This window comes from Podarcis pityusensis, assembly GCF_964106645.2.
Source record: "Podarcis pityusensis genome assembly, chromosome: 6".
Classification (NCBI taxonomy): Eukaryota; Metazoa; Chordata; class Lepidosauria; order Squamata; family Lacertidae; genus Podarcis; species Podarcis pityusensis.
In genome coordinates, this window is record NC_138030.1 from 53,030,313 (window position 1) to 53,043,241 (window position 12,929).

Below are 12,929 nucleotides of genomic sequence, written 5' to 3' on the forward strand. Positions count from 1 at the left end.
GAGGCCCCATTAGCTAAAGTGGTGCTTCAGGTTAAGAACAGTTTCAGGTTAAGTACGGACCTCCGGAACGAATTAAGTACTTAACCCGAGGTACCACTGTATTAAGAGTGCAGTTGCTGAACCATTCAGCTCCATTTCTTCTCCTGCCTTCACATATTATATACCACTGGCTCCACCCCTGAGATTATACAACTTTCCTCACTGCTTGCCATCCACATATTAAACTTGGATGCTTGCAGGGAGAAAGCCTATGCATGTAGACCTCTCAGGAATAGAACACTTGATTTCTCTGGGTCCCAGGTCCAGGGGAAGCCTACATGCCTTGGCTTTCCCTCTGCTGGTGTCCATGCCTAACATGTGAGCAGTGGTGTCAAAGGAAGCCATGTAACCGTGGGGACCTATTGCACCTTGGTCACAGAGACCCCTCTTCACATGTATAACAAATGAAAGGGACTATCCATTGAGAGAGCACAGTGACACTCAGCACATTTTGCTGGTGATTGTCAGTCAACATTGACCAGAACAAAAGTGAGGATTAAAAATAGCAATGGGCAGTTTGGGGAGTGTGCCTGGAAGAACAATTGTCCAGAAAGATCAGAATCAGTAGGGATTTCTTACAGTGTTTGTCAACATTTTAGGGACATTTTGGTGTCATATACAATGCAATAAGCAAGTGAATAGACTGATTTACAGTCCCTAAGCTTCCATTTTGTGGTTATGTGAGAACACATGAAGTGGTCTGCCTTGCTAGCCCCCATTTGAAGATCAGCCGCTGACTCGTTGAGTTAGGCTTCTGTGCAGCTTTGCATTTAATGTGAATGTTAAAGAGTGAGAGTTGGGGTGTGTGTGTTTAAGTGGCTAAGAAACACATTTTGGACGTTGTTTTACACAGCTGAATGCCGATAACTCTATTGGCAATTGTGAGTGATTACTGCATTATCTGCACTCAGAGAAAGTTATTGTTTTGAATGCAGAGAGAATTAATGATACATAAAACTATGTTATTATTGGCTGCATTCATCAGCAGAAATGCTCTGCCCAGCACCACTGCACTGTGATTACTCCTGCTTTCTCCTTCCAAAGAGAGCAAGAGATAGGGGCGGAGATGGTTTATTGCTGAAGATTTGCATACATTTACATTCCAAAAGGCTGATCGGGTGCAAGAGCTGATTATGTTGCAAGTCAAGACATACTTACTTATCTCTCCCTTCTGAACCTTTAAACCAGGGAGAATTTGACTACTTCCCTTTGGGCTGGGCAAGATAAAGCATGAGTGAAAAGGAGAACCTAATTTAAAGGCTTTAATTGTGAAGCAGACAAAGATCCGGAAAGCAGATTTTTTTCAGGATGAGATGGCTATTATGATATGATTCCTAGAATGCTGGTGGAATCTATGCAAGAGTGGCTTGCTTTTGCCATCTCTGGGATGCATTCTGCGTAGATTTTCAACAGTGATGCATAATTTCTATGAGAAGAAGAAACTGATCCACAATTTGCCATGAGTGACCTCCAGCGGAGGTGGTTTTATGGCAGCGCTGGTTCCCCTGCACAGGGTGCAGAGGTGCCAAGGAGGTGCCTTTTCACCTCCATCCCAAAGTCTAGTTAGTCTAAGTGTTTGCTCAGCTTTGGAAAGGAGGCAGGAGGGCTCTAGGACCCTGCCAGAGCCTTGTGCTTCCTTCCCAGCTTGATGCCTCCCTTAACCAGCTTTGGGAAGGGAGCTTTGGCCTCGCACAGGGAGCACAAATGGGAGAAGGCTTCCCAAAGGCATTGGGATGGCCACTGTTGGAAGCAGGAGCAGGGGGACCTTTAGTCTGATCTAGCAAGGGCTTCTCTGATGGCCTGTTAAGAACACCACGCCACCTAAACATTTTCTCAGCGGCTTAGCTCCACTTTGATATCTTTGGCCCCAGGGAATGATGGAATAGCTGGTACTTCAGCATAAAATACTGCATGCATCCATTCAAGTCCTAAACATCAATTTTCTAACGTGAAACCGTCTTAAAAGGTTGCCTTCCAGGTGTTTCCAGGTGGCAGCACCTTTAAGGATTTAGTACCAACAGGAAGAAGATTTTATAGCATAGGGATTTGCCACACTATTGGCTTGTTTGGAGCAGCTGGCATTTTGCCACACCTGTTGACCATGCTGGCCTGTTTGGGCTTGCTGTTATTGGCCATAGGAGCTGGCACCATCTCAGAGTGTTTTGCAGGCACCAGGCCTGTGATTCTAGCAAGTCTGACACTTGGAAACACCCGCAACTTGGCAGTACTTGCCCAAACTAGATGTTATGTTGGAGATGCAAGATTAGAATCTTTTCGCCCTCTTTCTCTCCCTTTCTATTTAGCCTCAGGCATCTGCTTTGAAAAATGTGGGAGTGGAGCTTTGCAAAAGGGAGTTTAAGCATTTTCCCAATCAAAATGCCCTCTGGCTCCTATTAGCTGGAGGGATGGGGGGAAAGAGATCCGTATGGGATCTGCTAATTAGTAAAACAAAAAAGCAAGTGATCCCAATCAAAGATCAAGTCTAGAGACCAACAATTTCTTATAACTTTTAACAATTTCTTATTTTATTTTGTTTTTTTAAAAAGGTGGATTTATGTGCCACTTTCCAGTTCACACAGTTGGGTAATGTGATAAGAGACAATGATCTGCTCAGACTCTTCTCATGTAAAACTGTTGCCATCAATTCTACGTGCTAACGCATAGAACTGATGTGTATTCTTATATAATAATGTTGCTTATCACATGACTACCATACAATATGGGATGCAGGTGGCGCTGTGGGTTAAACCACAGAGCCTAGGACTTGCCGATCAGAAGGTCGGCGGTTCGAATCCCTGTGACGGGGTGAGCTCCCGTTGCTCGGTCCCTGCTCCTGCCACCCTAGCAGTTCGAAAGCATGTCAAAGTGCAAGTAGATAAATAGGTACTGCTCCAGTGGGAAGGTAAACGGCGTTTCCGTGCGCTGCTCTGGTTAGCCAGATGACCTGGAAGCTGTACACCGGTTCCCTCGGCCAATAAAGCAAGAGGAGTGTCGCAACCTGAGATTCGGTCGCGACTGGACCTAATGGTCAGGGGTCCTTTACCTTACCATACAATATAGTTCATAGATTTACCTGCAAATACTGGTAGCATACCCCCTTGCGTGTATGACATGGTTTTCATAGATCTAATCCTTTGCATACATTGATCCAAAATAAATAATAGATATTTATTATTAATTTGGTTCTATGTTTCACCATTATTATAATGGATTTGAATAGCAACCCCTTCCTTAAATGTGGATTTAAAGGGTGGAGATGATGCAAGGGGTCAGAAGCAGATTATATTGTTTGCTTGTTGCCAACAGTCCTTTGCTACAATATCTTTCCAACTTAGGCTCTAATGCAAACTGAAAGGTGCTGCTGGTGATTCCACCCATTTGAACACCCACCCACCCCAGGCCCATTGCATAGCATTGCTCCAGCACCTTTTCCCCACTGGTGGGGTAACAGCACTAATTCTCCAAGCTAATGAAGCAGTCTGAGACTGAACTACAGATCCTGGGGTGCAACAGCAGAAGAGGACTTTCTCCTTCAAGTCCGACTTGCAAGTTTCCTGGGGATCTGATTGGCCATTATGAGAAGCAGGATGCTAGTCTACAGCATGGCTCTTATTGATGTTCTTTATGAGGCTGCTGCTGCTGCAAGGATATAGATTGGCTCCATGCACCAGTGCAAGCAAGGCAAGGGAAGAAGTGCATGTTATAGCATAGGATGAGGCTGCAATATATTCGCATGGTTATTCCCACTCTCAAAACACACACCCTTATAGGTATGTCTGTGTGATGCTGAAAGATATGAATGGCCGTCTCGCTGAGGGAAGGGCACAGACTTTTTTCATTCATGTGAAGAAAACACTGAGTTATTTCTCAAATTATATCACTAGGGGGCGAACTTGAGTTTCTGAAATGAAACAAGGTTGTACAGAGAGTCTTGCCAAACTTCAGAATTGCTGTCCGCTGAAGGAGGGCTGAACAAAAGTGGCTAATGGAGCAAGGGGCTTTAATTTTAAATTTTTGGAAGTGGGGAAGTCTCCATCCCAGGGAATTTGGCATATATGAAAAGAGTGGGGAGAATATAAGACTAGATTGCTTTATTATAAACTGGCACTACACAGAGCCGCAAGTATTCCTTCTTTAAATATATAGATGGCACGCTTGAAGCACTTTAAGGCTGGAGTGGGTTTAGGAAAAGGCTGTAGCTCAGTGGTAATCTGCTTTGCATGCAGGAAGTCCCAAGTATCTCCATGTGGGGCTGGAAGAGATCCCTGTCTGAAACTCGTCTCTCGTCTCTTTGTGGTTCCAGCTTCGTTTCCCACAGTATTACAGCACTGAGGCACAGAAAATAGTCTCATGCCACATGGGCGTAGCCAGGTGTTTTGTTAGGAGGAACAGGCTTTTGTTAGGGGGGGGCAGAACCTCAGATTTGTATTGATTTGTATTGATTTTGGGGGGTTAGGGTTAGGGTTAGGGCTACGCCCATGTCATGCCAATACCTTGGGCATTGCAGCTCCATGCAAAGACTTCTCTGTTTGCTTGGACACTTAAGGGATGTCAGGTGCTGCAGCGATTGGGACATAAGCAATACCCCTTTGGAGTGCTACATTTTATGTGTTGGTGTTTGGAGTTAAGTTCTGTTCTGCTGAGCATTTTAATATTGAATCCCTTTTGGAGGGGGACACTTGACTCTGGGTATAATCACACCGAGACTCTGAGTTTAGGGAAATAAGAAATCTATGTTCATTATGGGAAATGCATAATTGACATGAAATATCCTAGTTCTATCTAATTAAGGGGAAGGTGCCTTGAACTGTATTCACTCTTGCATCTCAGCAAGATGTCACCTCTTCCAAGGGAAGGATGAGGAAGGAAGGAAGGAAGGAAGGAAGGAAGGAAAAATGAGGTCAGCAACCCTAGAAGTATCATTCTAGCACCTGAGGAAAGGTTAGCACAAGTCAGAAAGAGCAGTCTAGAAAACTTGGAGGGTCCCCTGTCTACTTGTTTCTATGCAGACACATCAGCTTCCAATGCAAACTTGAGTTGCATCCCAACATTTAAAATGTTCACCATCCAGACAAGCAAGAGGCTCAAGGACATATTCCAGCTAGGCACAACCACTAATGGAGGCTGCAAAGTAGGCCTAGCTGAAGAGGAACTGTGGCCTGTGGAGAGTTTCAAGGACAATATAGAGAGGACTAGAGGTTGACCACTGGTCCAATTTGCTCAGCTTTGTATGCACTGACTGACCGTGGCTTTCTAAGGTTTTACACAGCAGACATTCCCAGGCCTACCAGGAGATGCTGCCTCTTCTACACACAAAGCATGCTCTCTGCCACTGAGGTGCAACCCTTCCCCAACTTTCCAGGCCCCAGTAAGGATGGGCAAAGCCCAGAAGCCCCTTCAGCACACAAAATAAAATAATAATAAAAAACATATTTCCAGCCAAATAGCCTGATTAGGCTGGGAATTGTCAATATCTGGGCATAAAAATGCTGACGTGTCGGAGACAATCAGCTTTGCGCGACCTTGTAATATCTCATTTTATCCATGCCACGCTTTATTAAATTCTCATAAACCTGTCAATGGGGACAGGCATCATTTCACTTTACCCCATTAGCTCGACGCAACAGCAGCAGAGAAGGGGAAGCGAGATCCGGGCGGTGGGAGGAGGAAGGAGCGGGAGGGAGGAGGAGGGGGCGCCTGCACGCGCACAGAGTGTGTAACCCAGCATTGCTCCGATAATGTAATAATGGCGGTGCCCTGGGAAAGTAATTGAATTAAGTGGCTTTTGTTAATGGTTTTAAGATTTAGAAGTGTAAATAACAGTTAGGGCTCTTTAATGGACTTTAGTTTTAGGTAACCGCAGCCCAGCGCCTAAGAAATGCTTTGCTGTTAATATTATGTCAGATTGTTTTGTTACTGCTCCAGCTTCATGCCTGCAAAGCATATTTTGCCATTTTAAAGCTGAGGGTGTTTATCATCCGTCCTTTCTAACTTCAGATGGAGCTTAATTCAGAAAGCATTTGCATGAGCTGCTCTCATTCAGTTCCCTATCAGTTATTCTCACTGCTGGGAATAAAGTCTTATTCCTTCTGTAGCTGCTTTGGAGAACTTCCCTGACTTAGGGGTTATGCCACTCAAAAGCCCATAGTCCTATTTACATGTTCATTATTAAGTGGGATGCAGCCGCCGCTGTCCTCCATCGGCAAGATGGGAAAGGGGCGGATTCTGCTCAGAGGAGTAAAACTACAGTTACGGGAAGAGTTACCCCTCTAGGAAGAGAAGAGAGTGTGGTGCTTTTATCTCCCTCCCTCTCTCTTCCCCCCTCCTCCCTCTATCTCTCTGCTTCCTCGACAGGTATGATGAGCCAAGGGATTTAAAATGTCTTTCATGGGAACTCATTCTGCTTAAAATATTATTGGATTTTCATTTAGGAGCCTATCAAAATGGGAGACTAAAGTCTGGAGCAAAGCTGGCTAAGCCACATAGGCCCAAACAAACAGTCTTACCTTTGGCCAATGGGATGGGGCTTTCCAGAACTTTGGGCAAGCTGCAAAGTGCTTTGTAAGCATTAATTTGATGAGGCGGATGATTGTCTGAAAGGAGAGCAGGCCTTACTAGGCTGTACCATCAGCCTGTGGCTGCAGTCAGTCTTGGATTACAGAGGGAGGACTGGAATACAGGGGGAGTGCAATTGAGTCATGCCTAAATCTTACTGAAATGAAGAGAACTGTCTCCTCTTCCACTGATTTCAATGGGATGTAGATACACCTAGCTTCCTGTGGATTGTAGTCAAAGTGTATCACACCACAAGGAGCTACAGCACCTCCTGTTGAATGTGTATAATGGTCTGAATATTTGGGGGCATACTTTGTTACTGGGATGCAGGTGGCGCTGTGGGTTAAACCACAGAGCCTAGGACTTGCTGATCAGAAGGTTGGTGGTTCGAATCCCTGCAACGGGGTGAGCTCCCGTTGCTCGGTCCCTGCTCCTGCCAACCTAGCAGTTCAAAAGCATGTCAAAGTGCAAGTAGATAAATAGGTACCACTCCGGCGGGAAGGTAAACTGTGTTTCTGTGCGCTGCTTTGGTTCGCCAGAAGTGGCTTAGTCATGCTGGCCACATGACCTGGAAGCTGTATGCCAGCTCCCTCAGCCAATAAAGCGAGATGAGTGCCACAACCCCAGAGTTGGTCACGACTGGACCTAATGGTCAGGGGTCCCTTTATCTTTACCTTTGTTAACATGATTTATTTCTTGGCCATCTTACTGTAATATCCCCTGATGTTTAATTTGTTCATTTTGTGTGTTTGTGTGTCCCAAATAGAATGGACAGTAATAATTAGTAAGCACAATGCCCCTTTCCCAATTTATTCATTGTTGCAATGCAACATGCATTCCGGGCCAATTATTTTCTCTTCTAAAAATGTCCACATATCCATTTCTGTCATCCAGAAGGATAAATCAGAGACGGGAAAGGAAGGTACTTTTTACCATATGTGGTGGACATGCAAAGAGGTAAAAGCTTTCTGGGAAATGATATATAATGAGTTAAAAACACCTTTGTTAAAAAACCAGAAGCCTTTTTATTAGGTATAGTGGGGAGAGAGATACTGAGACAAGATAAAAAATTGTTCTTATATGCAACAACTGTGGCAAGACTTTTGTTAGCCCAAAGATGGAAACAACAGGAGCTACCAACCAAAGAAGAGAGGCAGATGAAAATGATGGACTTTGCGGATCTGGCAAAACTGACAAATCCAGAACCAGTGAGACCAAGCATCCCAAAAGGACAGGAACAAATTTATATTATATAAACATTATTTATATTATATTTGAAAGTCACCTTTGCATAGTGATGGAAGAAAGGAAGCATGTTAGGCATATGAGCAAATCCACTCCTACAATCCTCTTAGTATAAAGTTTTCGAAGTAGCATTTGCAGAATAATAGACAATGGCATTTGCTCCAGCTCCACCAATGTAAACTAGGTTGGAGATGGAAACAGCCCTGTTGGACGCATTCAGTGACTGTGCTTATCTTCGGCTTCATGAGTACTAGCTACACGTCTTGCCTTGATGCAGATGCCTTGCATAGTTGGTTCTGGTGCCAAGGGAAAAGGCAGAGCAGATTATGTGGTCTAAGCGGAGATAGGGAAGAGAAAATATGCTCCTATTAGATTTCTCCAAGCCCTCCAATGAGACACTTGATACTTGACACTAGGACATAGCGACAGTCCCTAATCCATCTGGGAAGCAGCTGGGACGGATTTTCCAACCCTGGTGATTTGGGTAGATTATTTCAAGCCTGGGAGAGCTGTGAAATTATTGAGCTGTTTCAGCCAATAGAAGATCAAGATGTGTGAATTTATTTTTATTACCCTTAAGAAACTGCAGTGTTACTGGCCTATGTGATGTCACCCTTCATGACATAGATGCGGGACGATGACTGAAAGAAAACAATGTCTATGGAATCCTCTGTCCTAAGGGTCAAAGTCAAGTGATGCTCATTGAAAGTTAATGTGTGGAGAAGAGGTGCTTCACTCTTTCCTTTTGCCTGCTTCTTTCTGATAAATTATCACACATGCTTTTGCTTCTTTTATTCCGTTTACCTGTCTTTTGAACTAGTCCATATGAACTAACAGCAGGGCCAACTCCAGGATTTTGGGAGCCTTTGGGCATGTTTGCAAAGCAGAGAAACTGCTATGGACATCACAGGCATACATTGTAACCAAGCACACACCACAAGCCTATTGTTTTAAAGAGTATTGTTTTAATATCATACATAGTGTGTGCTGCTTAGAGATTTTTTAAAATATCCAGTGGTTAATAAATGCTTCTAAATAAATATTTTTTTTAGTGCAAATTTCTCCTAATAAAGAAATTTTGTTTATGCAGTTTTGACCAGTGTACACGTTTTCTTCAATATATTTTGTTTTTGTTTTATTTTCACTAATAGCCACATTTTTATGCACAAGTCCCCTAATATATATATTTTTTATAAACATTGCTTGATGGGAAGACTGCATCTGTAAAGTATGAGTGCAACTTTCAAAGATGTGTGTGCTTCTGTTCACATTCCCCTGCCCTCCCAAAGTGTGGATTTGATAGATTTGGCTTTAAATGCATACTGAATTGAATTTTTCCTCCAGCCCTAAACAGGAGGCAGATATAGCTAATGACATTAGGATGGTGCACAGAGAAAGGAGATGTTGGCGTACCTCTGCATTTCAAGGCATCACACTTATGAGTGTTGGCTGGTTGATTGTAACTTCCGCTTATAGAAAAGGTTTTTTAACCTCTGTACTGTATGCTGTGAGAGATTGCATGCCTTTTAGAGCTGAAAGTCAAGTACTCTCCCCGACAACCCAAATTGGATTGGCTTAACACAGGATAATTATTGGGCCAGTTTGACTTCCTCTATTCCATCAACCACACAAGAAGCATGCTGAGTCGTAATTGTGAGTGCGTCCTAGGACCAGGCTTAGCTTCCATAGTGTGAATAGCAGTTTGTGCCACAGCAGGTAAACATAGTGTGTGTGTCAGAAAGAGAGAGAGAGAGACCTTACTGTGCTTGACTTGCCATAAAGTGTCCATCCTACAGGGCACTCTTAGTGTATGGTTGTCTTTGTCTCCAGGACAAATGTAGAATGACTACATACATGTAGATATGAAATAAACAACTATCTGACTTTTGGAAGACATCTGAAGGCAGCTCTGTATAGGGAAGTCTTTAATGTTTGGTGTTTTACTGTGCCTAATGTGTTTAATTTGTTGGAAGCCACCTAAAGTGGCAGGGGAAACCCCATCAGATGGGTGGCATATAAATAAATAAATTGTTGTTGTTGTTACTGAGTCAGGCCCATTGGTCCATCAAGCTCAATATCATCACTGACTGGCCATGGCTCTCTAGGGTTTCAGACAGGAGCCTTTCTCAGTTTGTGTTGTGCTGCTGGGCTACAGCTTCATCTTCAAGAGAACAGCACCTGTGCAAGGAATGAGGAAGAGAAGCACATCTGGGAAGCCAACAAGGCTTAAAAAGAAGGTCTTAAGGTGCTTAAGGAGGGATATCAGTAGTAGTTTGTGGAGAGAGAGATTTTTACTGTGGGGGGAGGCATGATTCTCAGTGAAGGCCTGTTTGGCTATATGTAGATTGGGGAGGGGGGACTGAATTATAATGCAGTGGGGAAAAATATGCAACTGCATGCTGTCGTGATTTTCAGAACTTGGGAGAAATAAAGTTGTTATGCAGAGGGCCCTCCCTCCCTCCATGAAGTGCACCTAAAAACACCCACAAGGTGGGAGGCTTGTCAAAAGGAAGGAGCCGTATCTCTGGTTCATTCTCGTTCTGGCACAAAAAGGGTTAAGGAGATAATCTGTGGGCTCTCCAACACAAAGAGAAAGTGGGCTTTCTGATCCATAAAGGATAAGGCTGCAGGGGACCCCATCAGACTCCTCAGTGTGAAATTACACCGCAGCAGAGGGTCTACATTCCTCCCACTGTACAACATTAAAGAGATGAATTAGAACCTGACAGTCATAGGCTTAATACGCCTACTTGCAGCCATAGGAAGAAGGGGCCAATCAACAGCAAGGACTTTGGGTCACCTGTCCTTGGAGGTTATCTGAGGCTGCCTCTTCCTCCTCCATTGTGGCAAGCCTGAAAATAGAAGCAGTGTGTTGATACCTATAGCAGCAGCATGCCTGTACCAATCTGCTGTCAGGATCTCTTAATAAGCAACTAGGTAGCATGATACAGCATGGAACATCTGAGGCTATTGGGATTTGTGCCATTTCTTGGGATTTGTTCCACTAAAAGAGACTACAGGTGCCTTTGTGTCAGAAACTCTTCTTGGACAGGTCAATGCTTTGACAGATTGATGCTTTGAAACCACTGAGATAGCATCTTGGTAGATTATATGATGCTTTAATGGAGATCTTTGATGAGACAAATCTAAAAGATGTATCTGGAAATACTTCCCAAATTGAAGCTAAGGCCCTTGCTGACACAATCTGTAAGTTCAAGCTTGTGGTATACTTTGTTACATAGTAGAACATCCATTTTGAAGTCAACTTTACAAGCAAGCTGCTACAAAAGTAGGGAAGCTGATTTAAATTCAGCTGCAAGCCAATTGCAAGTAGCCGAGAATTAATTTGTGGGCTGCATGTGTGATGAGAGCTTTCGTAGATGCTTCTGGGATTGCAAGGGAGCTAGAAATACTACCAAACTGAGACAGAACAAGCTAGAAAAGGGAGAAAGAAATGGCAGTTGAGTATGAGACCCAAGAAGAGGCACTGCAAGGTCCAAAGCAGAAATTCAAAGTAGGTTTCTACTATGCTGACTTAGGCATAGTCATTCAGTCTGTTGAAGAGACAACCCCACAGCTGCAACAATATGATTCCCTGTTTGGCTTCCTGTTGATACAGTATCAGCAAAAATGTCTATTAAAGATGTACTTAAAGCCTGCAAGCATTAGGGAAAATCTTTGATGCACAATGGAAACAAAGATATTGATGCTGAAGATCTGTGCTGTGAATGTATAGCCATAGCTCAAAGATCTCCAAAATCCATGCCACCACAAGGTGTACCTCTCTACATACTGCAACAAAAACTCCTGGATAATGTGCCTAATGTTTCTGTTACTCTTAGGATCCTTCTCATACTTTGTGCCACTTCCCTCTGACTGGTATGATCTGCCAATCTGTGAGCTCAGTTCAGAAGAGAGGTATGGGCACTAAAGAGGATAGTACTGAGTCAAGTACTGCTCATGACAGCAGTCATTAGCTGCAGACAAAATCTTATCCCAATAGCTCAGACAGACATGCATTTCTCCTTCCAATCTCCTGTACTCCAACATGATTAGAATTCTGCAGTACTGGACAGTGCATTTTTCTTAAGTTGCAGAAAGGCTATCCCATGTGCATGCTCATAACTCTAACTCATAACTCTAACATTTACTGGCTGGAGGGTATTCAAGGGATGGAACTTTCTTATAGTTTGGGCATCACACACCAGTTGTGTGTAAAAAGGGAAACTTTGCACCCAATAGCAGCAATAGGATACCAAGGGTGCAGGCAATCAGCTGCAAATTCACTCTTAAAACCATTGGATCAAACAGTTACCATAGCACTATAAATGGTAAGTGTGGAAAGGCCCCTCATGTGTTTTCAGAACTGGGCAGGACTGGTTATAGGCACCCAAAGAGTCAAGATTTGAGATGAACTTTTACTGTTCCAGTCAATTACATCCCTAAAAGGTGACCTTTTGTTTCCCTTTTAGATGTGAGTCTATGAAATCTCTTGGTTCCCTCCTTTTCCTTCCCCTGTTCTTCAGGAAAGCATTCAAAACAGGCTGCAAGCCCCTTGAGAACTTTTGACTTTTGGGAAGGGTCCTGAAGGATTAACTGTGCCTGTTTGATGGGGAAACATGAGACACCAAAGAACGGAATGTGCTCTCTGCTCAGGTAGCTGATGGGTGACTGGAGGCTGCAGTCCTAGAGCCTCTTACCTGGAAGGTAGCCGCATTGAACTCCATGGGACATAGATAAGATTTGTACTTTGAAGGATTTAAGAAGTAGATTGAACACCAAGGCTATAAGGCTACTAGAATGGAAATCTGATGTTTCAATTTTCCCTTGCAGAAGCAGAGATAATGCCCTTTTATCAATGAAAATACTATATTGCTGAAATTAAACAACCAACTGAATTAAAATCTGCATGAAAAAGTTTGTAAACCTCAACAATACAATGATCAAAGGAGCTCTGCTGAAGACAAATTTAAATGGAAAGTGACAAAATTCAAGTGCCATGAGTTGGTGGTTTGTTTGCTTTTCTCTACTTAAAGTTGAAGCTGCCACTGAGTGCTGGATTTTGAATCATGGTAGCTGTTCATACAATT